Source organism: Balaenoptera ricei, chromosome 1, assembly GCF_028023285.1.
Source record: "Balaenoptera ricei isolate mBalRic1 chromosome 1, mBalRic1.hap2, whole genome shotgun sequence".
Classification (NCBI taxonomy): Eukaryota; Metazoa; Chordata; class Mammalia; order Artiodactyla; family Balaenopteridae; genus Balaenoptera; species Balaenoptera ricei.
This window is the reverse complement of record NC_082639.1, coordinates 154,380,214-154,399,926: the sequence shown is the minus strand read 5'-3', so window position 1 is coordinate 154,399,926 and position 19,713 is coordinate 154,380,214.

Below are 19,713 nucleotides of genomic sequence, written 5' to 3'. Positions count from 1 at the left end.
AGTTGGTGATTTTCCACAGAACCCACTAGCGCTTCTTTGCAGGATGACGGGTGTCTTTGAATCCAGCAGCATTAAAATGTGTAATATTTAGTAATCAGGTTTTTGTTTCTAGGACATTTCCAGCATACTTTTTCTTTACTAAAAAATAATCCCTAAACACCCATCCAAGTAACAAAAATGTTTCTGGTGTTGGTATGAAAGCGTTAGAGCCTCCTCTGTGCCTACCTTGTGATTTCTACTCAAGAGATATTAAGTTAGATCTTGCAGAGTTGTCAAGGCTCCCCTTCATAGTTAAGTCTATGAATTGGGTTCTATAGTTATATCCTCAGAGATGGGAAAAGCTAAGACCGCCCTCCACAGCACACTGCTGTCTCTCCAGCTGGAAGTAACATCTTTTCTTATCGCTCTGCTTTCTTTGCTTTAAGGAAAACCTCATATGGCCGAATCCAGACTTTTAAAAGTTGAATGAGGGGAAATCTTCACTTAAGAAAATGGCCCAGCTCCCCAAATGTGCCTTTAATTGCTACTCCCCTAGGCATCTAGGTGCATGTCTGTAACCAAATCATTAACCTCTGCCTCTGGTCGTTCCTCCCTTAAAGTACGTGATTTGTAGAGGATAGCCTGGCAAAGGCCCTTTAAAAGGGCAAAGATATCATTATATGCTTCCACTCTTAAAATCCTATTATTCTATAGTTCACCTTGAAGGTGTCCTAGGGACAGGGACCTGGGAGGAAGGTAGCTAGGAAAAATTTAAACCTAGTGGCAGTGACTATTTGACATCAATAATTAGGGTAAAGCATCTTTGGCCTGATCTTTTAAGACAATGGAAATGTTGAACATTTTACCTGCTACTTTGTTAAATAGATGCTGAAGCGAGTGAATGTAAGGTATTTGCTTTTAGAGCTCATAGATTATAACTCCATCAAAGCATGGCTACCCATCCCTCCAAACGTGAACTTGCACTACAGCTTCCCTTGAGTACTTCCTTTCTGTGTATCAAGAAGAGAGCCAAGAACAACTTGCAGAAGACATGGGTCTTAAGAGGTGCCAGCCTCACAATAAATATCAGACAGGGATATGAGGATTTGTTTGCAATGCAGCTAAGCTTTTATATCCCTCAAACAAATTATGAGCAGAAAACGTTTTTGAAGATAATTAGTTGTTCAAATCCACTTTTATGACAGTCCCTGAAATTTGTAGTCATTGTATTTGTAGTGAAATCACATTCCTGCCAGTTTTACTAGGCCTTTTCAAAAACAAGGATTCAACATGGCATCAATAATGATGGTTTAAACTAGACACAGAAATGTCCTGTGAAGAGAAGAATGAAATCAATATTTAAATAAGAAAAGAGACAATGTATGTTTTCTAGGAATTCATTTTAAGATTGTTTTGCTCTGATTCTGTGGTTTAAAATAAATGCATTAAGGATCTTTTAAGTTAACTGCACGATGCCTCCAGTACTTTCTTAGTTATAGTATAGTGAATAAGCAAGGTATATTCTCTTCACTTGGCTAAAACGTCTCCATTTTATGTGACGTAGCTACATGACCTGGAGTAAATCAGTTACTAGTTTAGAGATTATTTCCAGCCCTGTGTACTTGCCATATTTTAGCTGGGAGAATTCACTTAGGAAATGCACTTGCAAAGATGTAAGTTATGAACACTTGAATCTCACATCCTGCCATAAAGTGCATCAGCAAGTGAGTTTAATAAAACATGCTGTTTAAAATAGTCTGTAATTTCCTGTTTCTGCATTTCCCTTCAGTATCTGTGACAGGCTGAAGAACGATGACTAAACGAAGGGAATTTACACAAGCTAGTCTGGTGGTGTTTGCAAACCATCACCATGAGCTTCATCTTCTTTGGTAAACAATTCTCTGGTGGGCTGTCTATTGCTGTTTTTTTTTCCTTGGTGTTGGTCCAATTTGTTAATTTTTAAAATGCAAACTACTTATTCACAGCCTGGAAACACCTGCTTTTGACCACAATGAAATTGATGGAACGTATGGAGATGAATTAGTCGTTTCTCATGAAATTTCCCGTATTTCTCAACCCCATTCAATGGAACTGTTCCCTTCATTTAACATTATGAAATCTTATAAAATGCCATATCTTGGGGTGAGAACACACACAGAAAAGAACTGCAGAGATGTAAGTTGTGATCTTGCTTCCTGCTGAGATCCCAAGACAGTGGGTAAATAGCAGAACTTTGGGGAGGGGGGGATGGGTTTCAGCAGGAGTTGCCTCCAATCAGGTCATTCCATGGGAGCAGCTGAGTCCAGGCATCAGGTGTGTGATCCTCCACCACCCCATCTGATTGGTCAGCTCATACATGAACCCAACCCGGATACTTCTAGACACGGTACTTTTCTGCAGATGTCTTCTGAGGCAACTGCAATGAGCTAAGCTCAGATGTGACGTATCCCTTGTATTCTGTCAATTAAGAAGTGAGCAGATCTCTCTGAAACGCATCTGGCACAGTGCTCAGGCATCTATACCATCCTCAAACTCACACAACCCCTGTGTGCATAATAAGGAAAAGATGGAGAATGACAGCCTTCAAGGCAAGGGATTTCAGCAAAAGGTTGGGGAGTTGATTTCTGATGGAGTGGAGGGGAAGAAGTCTGGGAAATACAGCACTCCACGTGCACAGAGGAGTGTATTCATTTTCTTTACGGAGAAGTCTAAAGATTAAAAAGGAAAGAAGGCAATTTTTTGGTCAAACCTCTTTATGAAGACAAGAAAAACCATTTCAGGTACTAAAAGAGAGAAATGGCTTGTCCGTCCTTTCTGGGAGCTGGGAGGGGTTCTCATTGTTGTTCTTCAAGTCCTTAGATGCTGTGCTTTTCAATAAACCAACCAAACTGTCTTTGTGACTAAGTATAGGCATTAGCTCATCTCTCCTATTCAGTTCAGGCACAGTGGTTGTGGGTTTCTCGTGAAACTGGAATATAGCAGAGGGTTAAGAGTGCGGGACTTGGAGTCAAACTGCCTGGATGCAAATTCCAGCTCTGCCAGTGTAGCTGTGCAAACTTGGCCTTGGCCAGCAAGCTACTTTACTTCCTAGCACCTCAGTTTCCTTGTCTGTAAAATGGGGTGGCATGCCATACCCACCTTGTCAGTTTGTCAGGATTAAAGACTTTAATATTGGGGAAGTGGCTTGACCTTGCCTGGGCACGCACTATGGGTGTGAAATAGCAGTGAGCCTCCATGACTTCTCCGCTAATGTCCCTGGACCCCCTGAAAGCTGGAGCTGACAGTACCAGATCCTTTTCGGGGAAAGTATTCAGCCTCCTGGGTTTTGTACAGCAAGTTTGAAATTAAATAGAGGGATGGTGTCAAACCTGGGGACCCAGGACCCTTAAACAGCTATGAAAGTAGTCACTGGTGTTCCTGAGATATGTTTAATATTTCAAAAGCTTATTGGAAATCATAAAATTTCCTGAAAGCAGTTGTGCAGGAAATTGTCAGATTTCTTTACATTGTCAGATTTCTTTACCGTTGGCTGGAATTAAATCAGCTCTGGGTTAACACAGCACAAACTGAGAAGAAATTCTGGGAAAATGAAGGCATTTTTCCTAATAAATAAATTTATTTTGAGGATAGTATCTTTCAGAACATTGGCTACCTGAAAGGTGTAAGAGGTGTCCTTTACAAATGAAAAGATTAAAAACCACTGACCTCTGATTCATCCCTAGGATTTGCCAAAGTTCAAGTTTATCCAATTACTATATTGAATGATTCTCTTAGACCTAGTTTTTCCTCAGAAAAAAATACAATATGGAGTAAATAAATACAGACCAAGCATTATTCCTTATGTTCCTATATCTGATAATGGAGGCCAAAGTAGGATTTTCTGTATAATTATAACTTCGAGGACATGGCCTCAAAGTAGTTATAAAATAACTTCGATACAGTTTCCACTTAGAAGATCTAAGTTTAAAAGCAGCTCAACTAGGGAGTGGTTGTCCCTACTTCAAGAGCTCATTTCTTTCTATGTTGCCTTTAAACTCAGAGCCCAATTGATGACTTCAAAATAGGATTTCATTTTTAAAATTACATTTCTGTCTTTCTCGATGTTCCAAGAGTATATATTTTTCCATAAGCTGAGGTACATCACCTGTAGTGATGCTTGCTGATTGTTAGGACTGAAATGAGGACAAAACTGAACCATATAGTTTGAGAATGAGAAATTGGTGCCAGAGTGAGAGAAAATGCAGTGTTGTGCCGTGGTGGTTCCAGAACTTCTCTGGGACAGGTTCTCCTCCTTCCCAACCGAGCTCTAGGATCTCATAAGTGACACAGTAGTTGCCATTTGAGCTAGCGGAACAGCTGAGAGGGGCATGGGGGTGGGGGAGGACACCTCAACCTGCCCCGGGAGATCCAGGCTGGCCATCTCCAGACTCTTGTTCTCCCCTTACTTGGAAACTCAGCAGCTGGAGCAGATTTTTTAAAAAATAAATTTATTTATTTGGCTGCGTTGGGTCTTCCTTGCTGCGCGCGTGCTTTCTCTAGCTGCGGAGAGCGGGGGCTACTCCTCGTTGCGATGTGCTGTCTTCTCATTGCGGTGGCTTCTCTTTGTTGTGGAGCACCAGCTCTAGGCGCGTGGGCTTCCGTAGGTGTGGCATGCAGGCTCAGTAGTTGTGGTTTGTGGGCTCTAGAGCGCATGCTCTGTAGCTGTGGCGCACGGGCTCAGTTGCTCCGCGTCATGTGGGATCTTCCCAGACCGGGGCTCCGAACCCGTGTACCCTGCATCGGCAGGCGGATTCTTAACCACTGCGCCACCAGGGAAGTCCAGGCGGATTGTTAACCACTGCGCACCACGGAAGTCCCCTGGAGTAGATTTTTTATTTTCCAGCGGGTAGTATTCCAACCAGTAAGCATTCTCAGAATTCTTAACCAGTCTAGCCTTAACCTAGCTGGTATTAGCCAAGATGACTTAATGTGCAAGGGACATGAGGCATTGGCGGGTGTGTGTGTGTGGGGGGATCTCTCTGGAAAAGGTATTAGTCTGCACAGAAAGGACCCATAAAGAAATCCTGGGACCATCTGTCTATCTGGGTGTTGCAATGGATGAATGAATAGATAAATGTTAGGAAGAACCCTGGGGTGGAGTTTGCAAGAATTGATTGATTTCCAATCCTTATGCTCATTATAGAGCAGGCACGGTTTAACTCATTCTAAAATTTTCTAACTTTTTACCTATAGTCTATTGCATTGGTTTCTGATCAAATGACTTCTGTTTCTTAACCATAGAAATATAACCAAGTATGATGAGAGCTCTAGATTAGGAGTTAGGAGACAGGTTCTTGCCTGGCTCTACCACTCACTAGCCGTCTAACCATCAACAAGCCCTTAACTTCTCTGAGTCTTAATTTCCCATCTGTCAAATGATGAGGTTCCACTCAAAGGGCCTTGGTCTCTTCTGGCCCTGACATTTGTGATTCAAACAACCGGAAATCTTTCTGAAGATTTTCACTTGAATTTTCTACACGTGTCACTCCTTCCTTTACTTCCCCAGTATGCCTTTATTATTTTCCCCCCAGTGAAACCGAGATACTGCTTCTGGATGTTTCTTAAAGAATAAATCTCTGAGTTTTCGTCCATATGATTGTATTCTGCACATGGCTGCTAACCAATTGCCTGAAATGCATTCCTCCAGATAAACCACGCTCCCCCGCGGTGCCTCAGTACCGTTACCCTCCCCCTCCCCGGAGAGGGCTCCCCCCATCCATTAGCCCATTAGCTCCACACATTCGGAGCCAGCCAGGCGCAGCGCCGCTCCTCCTGACACAAGATTGTCCTCCCCTTCAAGCAACCAGCCTGCCTGTCCTACGCAGGCAGGAGATCCGAGAACCCTCTTCTCTCTCATGTTTATGAGTAATGAAATAGCGGACTTTCCCCCTTCTTTTTGTGAAGACAGTCCTTGCAGCTGGGACTGTAACTTATTCTTTTTTTTTCATATGAGCCAAGATTATGGTCCCGTAACCCAATTAGTGTCATTTGGTGGTGGTCCAAGTGCTTCCCCTGCACGAGTTTTAATTTGGGGATCCCCGGAGGCTGTACTCCACATCTGTAGCCGGCCTGTCCTTCCTCTCCCCTTATTTGCTCGAGGTTTATGGGAGGATTTGCTGTGTGGTCTGGGAGGCGGCTGCTTCTCTTTCATCCGCACTGCTCTCGAGCCGCCGAGGAGCCTTTTACTTTTCATCAAGCCCTGGCACCTGGAAGGCAGGCAGCCGGGGTGACTGGAATGAATCAGCGGATGCCCTGCAGGCCCCGAGGGGCGCGGCCCTGCTAGCGTGGGGGAGGGGAGGACGGGGGGAAGCTGCGTTCGAGGGGAGCAGCCCACCACCCCGCCAGGCTGGGCCAAGCTGGGATCCAGAGCGCAGGTCGCAGAGCAACCCCACACCCCGCCCCCACTCCCTGGCTGGCGAGGACTGGCGAGGGCTCGGGGCGCTCATTGTGCAGGCAGCTGGCACCAGCTGGGAAGGGGAATTAGCATAACAAAGAGCCGGAGCGAGCGCCGCGCGGCCCGGCTGGGGCTCTGCCGAGAGCCCCGGGCTCGGAGAAGCCGCGCTGTCATCAGCAGCGCACCCCGGGCCGCGGGACCGGCGACCCTCGGAGCTGCAGGGTGGGACCCCATTGCAGACGTCCGCGCCAGCGCGAGGTCGGCCAGAGTCCCGGCCGCCGGGCTCGCCCGGAGAAAATAGTGCGTGTGGGTGTGAGTGCCCGTGACAACGTGAGTGGGCGTGTGTGTGTGCGCGCGCGCGCGCCTGTGTAGGGATGCTGTGGGTCCCTCTGTGTGTGCGTGAGTGTGTGCATGGGCGTGCATGTGACTGTGGCCATGGGCATGTGAAGAGGCCGCCTGCAGACTGGAGGGGACCCACTAGCTCCCTTCGCTCCCTCCCCACCTAGGCCTCTTTGTTTATTCCTTCCCTGGAGAGGAAAGGAATCACCGGTTCTTAACTCTGGCGGCCCCGTGGAACCCCCTGGGGAGCTTTTACAAAGCCCCCGGCCCCCGACTAGCTAATAACAGGCCCCTGCGGGGGTCTCCAGCGCGGTGTCTCCTAATCTGCCCTCGCGGATTCCGACCCGCCCCTGGGGTGAGAACAGGTGAGAACTGGCTGACCCGGCCGCCAGCCAGCGACCGCGGAGGCAAGGACCTCCGAGCCCTGCGTTCAGGGCCTCGAAGCTTTGCCTTCGCCTTCACTGGCTGAGGTCAAGTGCACATTCCTCCCACACTAGCGCTTGGGTCTGAAACTTCCGACTGGGCAACTTCATCTCAGTGTTTGCGTATAATCCTTAGAGCTGCCCGTGGGAAGAAAGCGGTCGGGAAACTAAGGCTCTGTTAAGTATCACAAAAGGTCACAAAGCAGTAATTCGGCCGACCGAATTGGAGCCCAGGGCTGTGGGACTCGAAGCCCACGTTCTTTCCACTGTGACATTAAACAACAACAAAAACAAACACCGCTGTTTAATGCGCAGCAGACCTCAAGCTGACCAGGTCCCTGGAAGGACCCACGGCCCGAGAAGGCAGACACAGACCAGACGACGTCCCTAGAAAATGCCCAGGGCCTCTCCTCCAGCCCCGATTTCTGCGCCACCTTCGACCTGATCGCCCCTTCCCCGCCCTGCCCGGCTCTCGGTACAGCCCCCAGCAGACTCCGGCCCCCAGCCCCCTCCCTACAGGAAGGGAAAATGACGGCACAAGCCATTCGCCGCCATCCGGGAGCTGTCGGCAACTGCGCAGCCAGGGGCGGCGTGGGGGCTGGAGGGAGAGAGCGCTGCAGCCGGGGACCCGGGGACCGGGGGACCAGGGAGCTACACCTCCGCGCCTCGGGACCAGCGCCTGGGTCTCGCCTCGCTGCTCCGCGCCCGCTTCTTCCTTGCGGGCTCCGGGCGCCTTTGAGGCTCCTCAACGCGTTCCGTGACAGGAGTCCCTGGCCTCGGCTGCCTGCACAGCCCTCCCGGAGAGGGAGGGGAGGAGAACTGAACGAGCTGCGGGGCTCTGCCAGTCCTAAGCTTCCCCACCACGCGGAGGTCTGCATTTCCACACGCGCAGCCTGTATCAGGCGCCTTAGCATCGCCAAGCTCTAGAGCCGAAGAGGCCTCCCACTCAGGCCACCGGGGCCCACTCACCCTTCTCACCGTCTGGGAGACCAAGGCCCCCTGGGAGATGAAGTAAATCTCCAAGTTTCACCGTCCTCTGTCTGCCTGCCCAGCTTTGCTCAGCTGCACAGACTCTTTGATAGGCAAACCCCGGTGCTTAACTTACCAGGGCCATAGTCTATAGTAAGAACCCCAGTGCCGAGGAAAGGAGCCGCACCAGGAATGCAGGCAGCAGCTGCTCTTGGAGGTGTCCTGGAGACGAAGAGGGTTGAAACCCTGGGCCCCTAGCCTGAGTGCCACCCCACCGGAGTTAAGGAGTGCGGCAGGTGAACCGGTGGTCTAAAGGGGATGGTGGTGGCTGCTGTTATTATTAAGAGTTCAGAATTCTCCTACGTTCTGTCAACTGCGTTCATTCTCAGTAAATGGTTTCTTAATAATCATTTTAATTAGAAAAAAAGCTGTCTTATTAAAGCTAATTAAAGGCAATTTGGGAACCTTATTTTCATACAATCATAAAATTAGAGAAACAAGAGGCTGGAGAAATGGGGACTGTCTCAGCCTTTCTGCAGAAGGGGGCGGGGAGGAGCTGGGAAGGGAGATGCTAGCTCCAAGCCAGGCCTGCAGAACAGGAGTGTCGGGGGGATGCACAGGAGACCCCAGATTTGGGTGGCCTCATATTGTGCTGGGGGACAGCTGTGGGGAGGGATCCTCTGTCCACATTCTCCAGCTGGAGTCTCAGAGTCCCCTGAACTTCTCCCTCTGTCCCATAATTGGCCAGTTTTCTCCCTCTAGTTATCTTTAAATTGGAAATGAACTACCATGACAGCCCTGATTTACCCCAGACCTCACCTCTTCTCAAAAGCTCCCCATCTGTCTCCAGGCATTCCTTCCTTCCCCATCCATTCTATGGCTGATTGTCAAAAATCACCAGGCTAGCAGTTTTCCTCACCTCTCAGGCCTCTCAGTGCCCTCCAGACTTCTAGCCCAGGCTATTTGCCCAACCCCACCTCCTGCTCCCTGTAGGGAAGCATCTGCTCCAGCCACTTTTGTCTTCTCAGTATCCTCTCCTGCTGATCCGCTCCTTCCCATCTCCCAGCCCTCACCCCTGCTTCTCCCTTAGCCTGGGATAACCCTGCCCTGTCCTCGCTTATGCAAAGAGTAACTTCCCCTCAAGGCCAATTCAAGGTACACTTTTTTTTTTTTTTTGATTTTTGAATTTTATTTTATTTTATTTTTATACAGCAGGTTCTTATTAGTCATCAATTTTATACACATCAGTGTATACATGTTAATCCCAATCGCCCAGTTCAGCACACCACCACCCCCACCCCACCCCCGCCACTTTCCCCCCTTGGTGTCCATACGTTTGTTCTCTACATCTGTGTCTCAATTTCTGCCCTGCAAACTGGTTCATCTGTACCATTTTTCTAGGTTCCACATATATGTGTTAATAAACGATATTTCTTTTTCTCTTTCTGACTTACTTCACTCTGTATGACAGTCTCTAGGTCCATCCACGTCTCAACAAATGACCCAATTTTGTTCCTTTTTATGGCTGAGTAATATTCCATTGTATATATGTACCACATCTTCTTTATCCATTCGTCTGCTGATGGGCGTTTAGGTTGCTTCCATGACCTGGCTATTGTAAATAGTGTTGCAATGAACACTGGGGTGCATGTGTCTATTTGAATTCTGGTTTTCTCTGGGTATATGCCCAGTAGTGGGATTGCTGGATCATATGGTAATTCTATTTTTAGTTTTGTAAGGAACCTCCATACTGTTCTCCATAGTGGCTGTATCAATTTACATTCCCACCAAGAGTGCAAGAGGGTTCCCTTTTCTCCACACCCTCTCCAGCATTTGTTGTTTGTAGATTTTCTGATAATGCCCATTCTAACTGGTGTGAGGTGATACCTCATTGTAGTTTTGATTTGCATTTCTCTAATAATTAGTGATGTTGAGCAGCTTGTCATGTGCTTCTTGGCCATCTGTATGTCTTCTTTGGAGAAATGTCTATTTAGGTCTTCTGCCCACTTTTGGATTGGGTTGTTTGTTTTTTAATATTGAGCTACATGAGCTGTTTGTCTATTTTGGAGATTAATCCTTTGTCCATTGATTCGTTTGCAAATATTTTCTCCCATTCTGAGGGTTGTCTTTTTGTCTTGTTTATGGTTTCCTTTGCTGTGCAAAAGCTTTGAAGTTTCATTAGGTCCCATTTGTTTATTTTTGTTTTTATTTCCATTACTCTAGGAGGTGGATCATAAAAGATCTTGATGTGATCTATATCAAAGAGTGTTCTTCCTATGTTTTCCTCTAGGAGTTTTAAACTGTCCAGTCTTACATTTAGGTCTCGAATCCATTTTGAGTTTATTTTTGTGTATGGTGTTAGGGAGTATTCTAATTTCATTCTTTTACATGTAGCTGTCCAGTTTTCCCAGCACCACTTATTGAAGAGACTGTCTTTTCTCCATTGTATATCCTTGCCTCCTTTGTCATAGATTAGTTGACCATATGTGCGTGGGTTTATCTCTGGGCTTTCTATCTTTTTCCATTGGTCTATGTTTCTGTTTTTGTGCCAGTACCATATTGTCTTGATTACTGTAGCTTTGTAGTATAGTCTGAAGTCAGGGAGTCTGATTCCTCCAGCTCCGTTTTTTTCCCTCAAGACTGCTTTGGCTATTCGGGGTCTTTTGTGTCTCCATACAAATTTTAAGATTTTTTGTTCTAGTTCTGTAAAAAATGTCATTGGTAATTTGATAGGGATTGCATTGAATCTGTAGATTGCTTTGGGTAGTATAGTCATTTTCACAATATTGATTCTTCCAATCCAAGAACATGGTATATCTCTCCATCTGTTGGTATCATCTTTAATTTCTTTCATCAGTGTCTTGTAGTTCTCTGCACACAGGTCTTTTGTCTCCCTAGGTAGGTTTATTCCTAGGTATTTTATTCTTTTTGTTGCAATGGCAAATGGGAGTGTTTCCTTAATTTCTCTTTCAGATTTTTCATCATTAGTGTATAGGAATGCAAGAGATTTCTGTGCATTAATTTTGTATCCTGCAACTTTACCAAATTCATTGATTAGCTCTAGTAGCTTTCTGGTGGCAGTTTTAGGATTCTCTATGTATAGTATCATGTCATCTGCAAACAGTGACAGTTTTATTTCTTCTTTTCCAATTTGTACTCCTTTTATTTCTTTTTCTTCTCTGATTGCCGTGGCTAGGACTTCCAAAACTATGTTGAATAATAGTGGTGAGAGTGGACATCCTTGTCTTGTTCCTGATCTTAGAGGAAATGCTTTCAGTTTTTCACCATTGAGAATGATGTTTGCTGTGGGTTTGTTGTATATGGCCTTTATTATGTTGAGGTAAGTTCCCTCTATGCCTACTTTCTGGAGGTTTTTTTTTTATCATAAATGCGTGTTGAATTTTGTCAAAAGCTTTTTCTACATCTATTGAGATGATCATATGGTTTTTATTCTTCAATATGTTAATATAGTTTATCACATTGATTGATTTACGTATATTGAAGAATCCTTGCATCCCTGAGATAAATCCCACTTGATCATGGTGTATGATCCTTTTAATGGATCTCTTTGGATTGGATTGATTGGATTCACTTTGCTAGTATTTTGTTGAGGATTTTGCATCTACATTCATCAGTGATATTAGTCTGTAATTTTCTTTTTTTGTAGTATCTTTGTCTGGTTTTGGTATCAGAGTGATGATGGCCTCATAGAATGAGTTTGGGAGTGCTCCTTCTTGTGCAACTTTTTGGACGAGTTTTAGGAGGATGGGTGTTAGCTCTTCTCTAAATGTTTGATAGAATTCACCTGTGAAGCCATCTGGTCCTGGACTTTTGTTTGTTGGAAGATTTTTAATCACTGTTTCAATTTCATTACTTGTGATTGGTCTGTTCATAGTTTCTGTTTCTTCCTGGTTCAGTTTTGGAAGGTTATACGTTTCTAAGAATTTGTCCATTTCTTCCAGGTTGTCCATTTTATTGGCATAGAGTGGCTTGTAGTAGTCTCTTAGGATGCTTTGTATTTCTGCGGTGTCTGTTGTAACTTCTCCTTTTTCATTTCTGATTTTGTTGATTTGAGTCCTCTCCCTCTTTTTCTTGATGAGTCTGGCTAATGGCTTATCAATTTTGTTTATCTTCTGAAAGAACCAGCTTTTAGTTTTATTGATCTTTGCTATTGTTTTCTTTGTTTCTATTTCATTTATTTCCACTGTGATCTTTATGATTTCTTTCCTTCTGCTAACTTTGGGTTTTGTTTGTTCTTCTTTCTCTAGTTTCTTTAGGTGTAAGGTTAGATTGTTTACTTGAGATTTTTCTTGTTTCTTTAGGTAGGCTTGTATAGCTATAAACTTCCCTCTTAGAACTGCTTTTGCTGCATCCCATAGGTTTTGGGTCGTCGTGTTTCCATTGTCATTTGTCTCTAGGTATTTTTTGATTTCCTCTTTGATTTCTTCAGTGATCTCTTGGTTATTTAGTAATGTATTGTTTAGCCTCCATGTGTTTGTGTTTCTAACGTTTTTTTCCCTGTAATTCATTTCTAATCTCATAACGTTGTGGTCAGAAAAGATGCTTGATATAATTTCAATTTTCTTAAATTTACTGAGGCTTGATTTGTGACACAAGATGTGATCTATCCTGGAGAATGTTCCGTGCGCACTTGAGAAGAACGTGTAATCTGCTGTTTCTGGTTGAAAAGTCCTATAAATATCAATTAAATCTATCTGGTCTATCGTGTCATTTAAAGCTTCTGTTTCCTTATTTATTTTCATTTTGGATGATCTGTCCATTGGTGTAAGTGAGGTGTTAAAATCCCCCACTATTATTGTGTTGCTGTCGGTTTCCTCTTTTATAGCTGTTAGCAGTTGCCTTATGTATTGAGGTGCTCCTATGTTGGGCACATATATTTATAATTGTTATATCTCCTTCTTGGATTGATCCCTTGATCATTACATAGTGTCCTTCCTTGTCTCTTGTAACATTCTTTATTTGAAAGTCTATTTTATCTGATATGAGTATTGCTACTCCAGCTTTCTTTTGATTTCCATTTCATGGAATATCTTTTTCCATCCCCCTCACTTTCAGTCTGTACGTGTCCCTAAGTCTGAAGTGGGTGTCTTCTAGACAGCATATATATGGGTCTTGTTTTTGTATCCATTCAGCAAACCTGTGTCTTTTGGTTGGAGGATTTAATCCATTCACATTTAAGGTAATTATCGATATGTATGTTCCTATGACCATTTTCTTAATTGTTTTGGGTTTGATTTTGTAGGTCCTTTTCTTCTCTTGTGTTTCCCACTTAGAGAAGTTCCTTTAGCATTGTTGTAGAGCTGGTTTGGTGGTGCTGAATTCACTTAGCTTTTGCTTGTCTGTAAAGCTTTTGATTTCTCCATTGAATCTGAATGAGATGCTTGCCAGATAGAGTAATCTTGGTTGTAGGTTCTTCCCTTTCATCACTTTAAGTATATCATGCCACTCCCTCTGGCTGGTAGAGTTTCTGCTGAGAAATCAGCTATTAACCTTATCGGAGTTCCCTTGTATGTTATTTGTCGTTTTTCCCTTGCTGCGTTCAATAATTTTTCTTTGTCTTTAATTTTTGCCAATTTGATTACTATGTGTCTCAGCGTGTTTCTCCTTGGGTTTATCCTGTATGGGACTCTCTGAGCTTCCTGGACTTGGGTGGCTATTTCCTTTCCCATGTTAGGGAAGTTTTCGACTATAATCTCTTCAAATATTTTCTCAGGTCCTTTCTCTCTCTCTTCTCCTTCTGGGACCCCTATAATGCTAATGTTGTTGCATTTAATGTTGTCCTAGAGGTCTCTTAGGCTGTCTTCATTTCTTTTCATTCCTTTTTTTTTATTCTGTTCCACAGCTGTGAATTCCACCATTCTATCTTCCAGGTCACTTATCCATTCTTCTGTCTCAGTTATTCTGCTATTGATTCCTTCAAGTGTAGTTTTCATTTCAGTTACTGTATTGTTCCTCTCTGTTTGTTTATTCTTTAATTCTTCTAGGTCTTTGTTAAACATTTCTTGCATATTCTTGATCTTTGCCTCCATTCTTTTTCAGAGGTCCTGGATCATCTTCACTATCGTTATTCTGAATTCTTTTTCTGGAAGATTGCCTATCTCCACGTCATTTAGTTGTTTTTCTGGGGTTTTATCTTGTTCCTTCATCTGGTACATAGCCCTCTGCCTTTTCATCTTGTCTCTGTTTCTGTGAATGTGGTTTTTGTTCCACAGGCTGCAGGATTATAGTTCTTCTTGCTTCTGCTGTCTGCCCTCTGGTATATTTGTTTTTTTAAACTCTTATCCTTTATGCCTGCACAGTCCAAAGCCCATCTCTGGACCCAGGTTGGAGTTGTAACAGACTGTGCTGGCAATGGATTGGATCCTGTGGCTGATGAGCTGGTGGAAAACAGCTTTCTGGGCCAGCTGGGAAGTTCTGAAGGCTGGGAAGTCCAAGATCAAGATGCCGGCTGATTGGTCTCTAGTGAGAGCACCCTTCCTAGCTTGCAGCCAAGGTCCACATTTTGTATGAACCCTTCCCAGGCTATTATAGGCTGGTCCATTTCTTATAAAATGTAATATCCCCCCCCCCCATCTATAATGCTTTTCAGCTAGAATCTTTTTATATATTTATATAATTATAAAGTCAGAATTAAACATGGGTTTTAGCATCAGAGACCTTAGTTACAATCCTGGCTTTCCATAAATTTGTGAAGTGATTTATGGGCACATCCTTGCTATAAATATCTCATGTCTAGCAAATGGCTTGACTTCCCTAAGCTCTGGTTTCCTCATGAGTAAGTGAGGCTAATGATAATACCTACATCACTAAGTTATTAGGATGTGTAAATAGATAATGCATGTAAGTCATTTTACACAGTGCAGGCATATGATACTAATAGCTCTGTGCTCATTGTCATTGTTGATGTGGGGCACCATTCAGGGGGTATGAACAAGTACACCAGGAAGAGAGAACCCACAGTCAAAGGGATTCCCTGGCTACCTGAACTCCTGCTAGCCACACCTCTAGGGGTTTCAGTGCCTCAGTCAGTGCCTCCCCTTCATCCCTTCTCTCCAGGGTTCCTCCCAAACCCTGGGATAGGACTCTTCTCTGGGGACCACAGGGCAGTGGTTTATGGGCACATACTTACTACTGTCAGAACTCAGCAGAAGAAAGACACTGGACAGTGGGTGTCAACTCCTTGCCTTCTTACTTTAAGTTTCTCAGCCTCCATCCTCAGCAACCCTTCCTGTAAATGAACACATTCTGGCAGGGATCTAACAGTTAAAAAGAGCTCTCCAGTAAATCCTACCATAACACCGAACATTCTTGCCTGCACTTGAAAACATAGCTTGGGACATCTAATATTTTTGCACCGCAGACCTTGCACCTCTCCTTATCTGTTGCTTAGGCCACGAGACAGTGAGTGGCCATGAATGAGCAGGAGCCTTCCCTGCTGTTCACCCCTGAGCATCCTTTAGATTAAGTCTTAACCGTGGCAGAACTGACCACAGAGGAAGGACAATGAACAGATCACAATGCACTAGTGTTTAGCTGCCTATTCTCCAAGTAATTGTTTAAATAGGGCCTCTGCCTTGAAAATAACTATTATCACAAGACCTTATGTTTATTAGAGTCTCCTCGTCAGAAGGAAATGCAAACCTATGACATTCTGATTCTGATAAGCAGCACACTTTCACCTACCAGGGGCTGTAATCAAAACAGAAGTGGCACACAAATTAACCAGCAGTCCCCCACATATCAGACACAGTGTACATTTTCTTCATCTCAGCCAAGAAAGGGACTCATTTCCCATCCCTGAACATCAGCGGCTGTGTGAGCCTCACCACAGCTTCCGATGGGGCTGGGACTAGCCTGACATATATGATTAAAGCTCTGTGTTATACAGCAGCGGCTGTGTTTTCAAGGAGATGGAAGAAACCTCACAGGACCCCTGGGGCAGGACACAACACTGCTCCTCAGAAAATTCCCTTTAAAAAAGTTGTCATGAAATCCAATTAACCAGCTGGAAGGCCGGCGTGGGCAGCCCTCCTCGGGGTTAATAAATAATAGAACATGCCCTGTGTTGGAAGGGGTCTCTCTCTTCTCTGAGCTCAGAGGCTGTGACAAGCCCTCCCAGCAGGAAGAAATGGGTACCATCCCCACCACTACTCCCTCCCCTGGTCCCTGAAACCTCAGTGGGTCCAGCAGGTATGTTCCCCTAGACAGAGGCCACAGCATCCCAGGGGCATCTCCTCCATCCCCTCCACCGCAAGCCACAAGTTCATCAACCCAGCCGTGAGAGTAAGGGAATGATGGGGGCTTGTCTTGAGGGAATCCAGCATAGGAATGGGCGTCAGGAGCTCTGGTTTTAGTTCCAGGTCTGGCCCATTCTCAGATAAGCTCTGCGGAGGCTCCTAACCCCAGATGAACTTCATGGTGAGGCCTGTGAGGAGGGCATAGCAGGCCCTTCCTTGCTGGTCCTCTCTCCAAAGCTGACCACCCTGGATGGGCTCTTTGCTTCACTTTTGCAGGACCAGCACTGTTCAGTAGAAATATAGTGCAAACCAGGTATGTGATTTTAAATTTTCTATTAGCCACATTTTTTAATTTCAAAGAAATGAGCGACATTAATTTTAATAATATAGTTTATTGAACCCAATATGTACAAAACATTATCACTCCAACGTGTAATCCATAGAAAAATAATGAATGAGATATTTCATATTCTTTTTTGTTGTATATTAAGTCTTTGAAGTCTGGTGTGTATTTTACACAACACATACCACTTAGGACAAGATACATTTCAAGTGCTCAATAGCCACATGTGTCTAGTGGCTCCCATACCGGACAGTGTAGTTCTGGACCCTTTGGGCCAAGGCTTGGCTATGGGTCTAAGCCTGGATCCCCATGATCCCTTGTACAGGGAGACATGAAGCTCCCACCTGGCTCACAATCACATCCCTTCTCCTCCCTGCTGTCCGGGCACCATGTTCATGCTTCTTGGGGACCCTCAGGCCCAGCCCTCTAGTTCAAGGCCATGGGACCAGAGAAAGGCATCAAAAGCTCTGCCGCTCCCAGCGATTTCCAATGAAAACTCCCAGCACCAGGGGGTTAACATCTTGGGCTGGCCTGGCTCTGGTCCATTCTCTCCTCACATCATCCCCACTCCCCAGGAGGGGACGTGTGGGGGCCATTCTAGCACGAGTAGAGCCAGGACTGGGCAGCCAGGGGGTGGGAAGGGGCTGCAGACAGCCGTGTTCCCAGGGTGGCAAAGGCCTCTGTTAGAAGCAGAGCAGTCTTTAATCCTCTGTGCTACCAGAGAGGCAGCAAGTAAAGTCTTGTCGGGGAAAATACTGGCAGGAAGGTGAGCCACATGCCCGGGTAACTGCCAACTCCACCACGCCCCTCCTTTGATGTCGTGCCTTGGTGCCATGCAGGCCAGGTCAAGCCTGTGACAGACACAGCCCACCCCGGGTGAGTGTGACTGGGTGTGTGAGTGTGTGTCCCAGCCTCTAATCAGGCTGCACCTGCCTGTCTCTGCATCCCTCCAGTCTGAGAGTATCCCGGCGGAATGAGTCGTGGGTTCATGTATTGACCCCCAAATTTAGACATGAGAAATGGGAGTGTGATGGACAGGACCACAGGACTGGGACAGATGGCACTGTACTCATCAAGTCCGTCCTTCCTCCCGGACTGCTCGTTGCCACCTTGTGGAATAGAAGTGGGTGGGTGACCACGTGACTGTCCCCACCATCAGTATGTTGAGTAGAGGGAGACGGGGGTTACAAGGAGCAGAGAGCTTTGATGGAAATGATGTTCACAGGCCTGGAGTGTGGAACGTGGTGCAGCCTCAGTGAGGCCCTGGGAGTGGGGAGAGGACCACCTGTCAGTAAGAGAACACAAGTGGGGCACAGTTCTCATACCAGGAATTCGGTGAGCTCTAGCTGCATGTCACCACCAGCCCCCAGATGTTGGAAAAGGAAAAAGTAAGCTGGCTAATTGAGCTCTCATATTACAAAATACTTTTTGGCTTATAAAACCTTTTACCTTGATTGTGGTATAATTCTCCTAACAATCCTATAACGTTGCCAGGGCAGGTATTATTATCTTTATTTTACAGATGAGAAAACTGTGTGGCTCAATGAAGCAAAAGACTCCTTCAAAGGGCAGCACCAAGATAAGCAGGCAGACAGGCCTTTCCAGCATCCAATTCGCCAAAATCATCGCCCACGGAGACCTGAGAGCAAAGTTCTTAAAATTTGGGGGTTTTAGTTTTTTGGGGGAGTCTGGTTAAAACTTTGAATCCCCTCACTGAAAACCTGGACTTCAAATGGTCTACAACCCCCTTGAAATTTTACAGAACGTATTATGTGTCCATTTTTTGGGGGTGGGGAGTAGAGACAAGGAGAAAGAGGATCAGACTTTTAACAGAGTCTATGACGTCCAAAAGGTTAAGAATTAGAGAGCTGTTCCAACGCCTTCACTGAACAGATAAGGAAACTGAAGCTCAAAGAGGGCTAGTGATGTACCCAGCATTACTCGGCCTCAGGGCAGAGGTGGGACATCTGAGTCAGGCTGCTCCTTTCACTGTTCACCAAGCTAATGAGGTCTGCAGGGGCCTGAGCTAGCTGCTCATGGATCCAGGGAATCACAGCTTCAGAAGCAAGATAGAGACTAAGAATGGATGTGCCATCTCAGCTCTACGCTTTGCCACTGCACAACCATGGCCACTACTCTGCCCTCTCTGGACCTCACTTTCCCTTCCTGAACCATAGAGAGAAGTAGCCCCTGACTCCTTACTTCTGAGGATCAGTGTGAGGATGCAAAGGCAGGAAAGGCTATGGAACTCCAGAGATGCAGGACAGTGGAGGGGAGAACAGAGGGAAGCAAGTGGATGTGGACCCCAGTTGAAGAGGCCAGGGCTGGGCACTCGATAAATGAGATAGGTTAGTTTTAGAGTCCCACTTCATTCCCTGGGACTAAATTTCCCCTGGGATGAGCCCCTTCCTTTGCACTGTGTAGCAAAATTCTCCTCAAACTTTGCCCCTGAATCATCTGTATTATCGGAGTCCTTCTTTGTAAAACAAAACAAAACAAAAAAGCGGGAATCTTCTCCAGCTGGTTTAAGTATAATGAGATTTTTTAAGGATATTGGGAGGACTGAAAAAATAGACTCCAGCTGAGTTTCTAGGACAACTCCCAGAGCCACACTGCAGATCTGGCTGCCACGGGAGCTGCTGCCTCTGTCAGGAGCAAGAAGCTGCTAGCTCCCACCCATACTATGCCTGTTGCAATCTGGTGCCAGCAAAAAAGGATGACCCCTGCTACATCCCTGTCTTTAGGTAACTCTGTTCTCAGTCAACAGCGCATCTGACTGGTAGAACTTAAAGCCCTTATGTGCCCCCTCACAGCAAGGGAAACTGGAAAACCTGGGCAGTTTCATTTTGTTTTACTTTTCTTGGGAAAGTAGGATGTATGCTCTGAAGAACTATTAAAATATCGAGAGGGTGTCTAAAAGATTTGGGCAACCACAAATAACATATATCTATGATAGTGCCCCTTGGGATG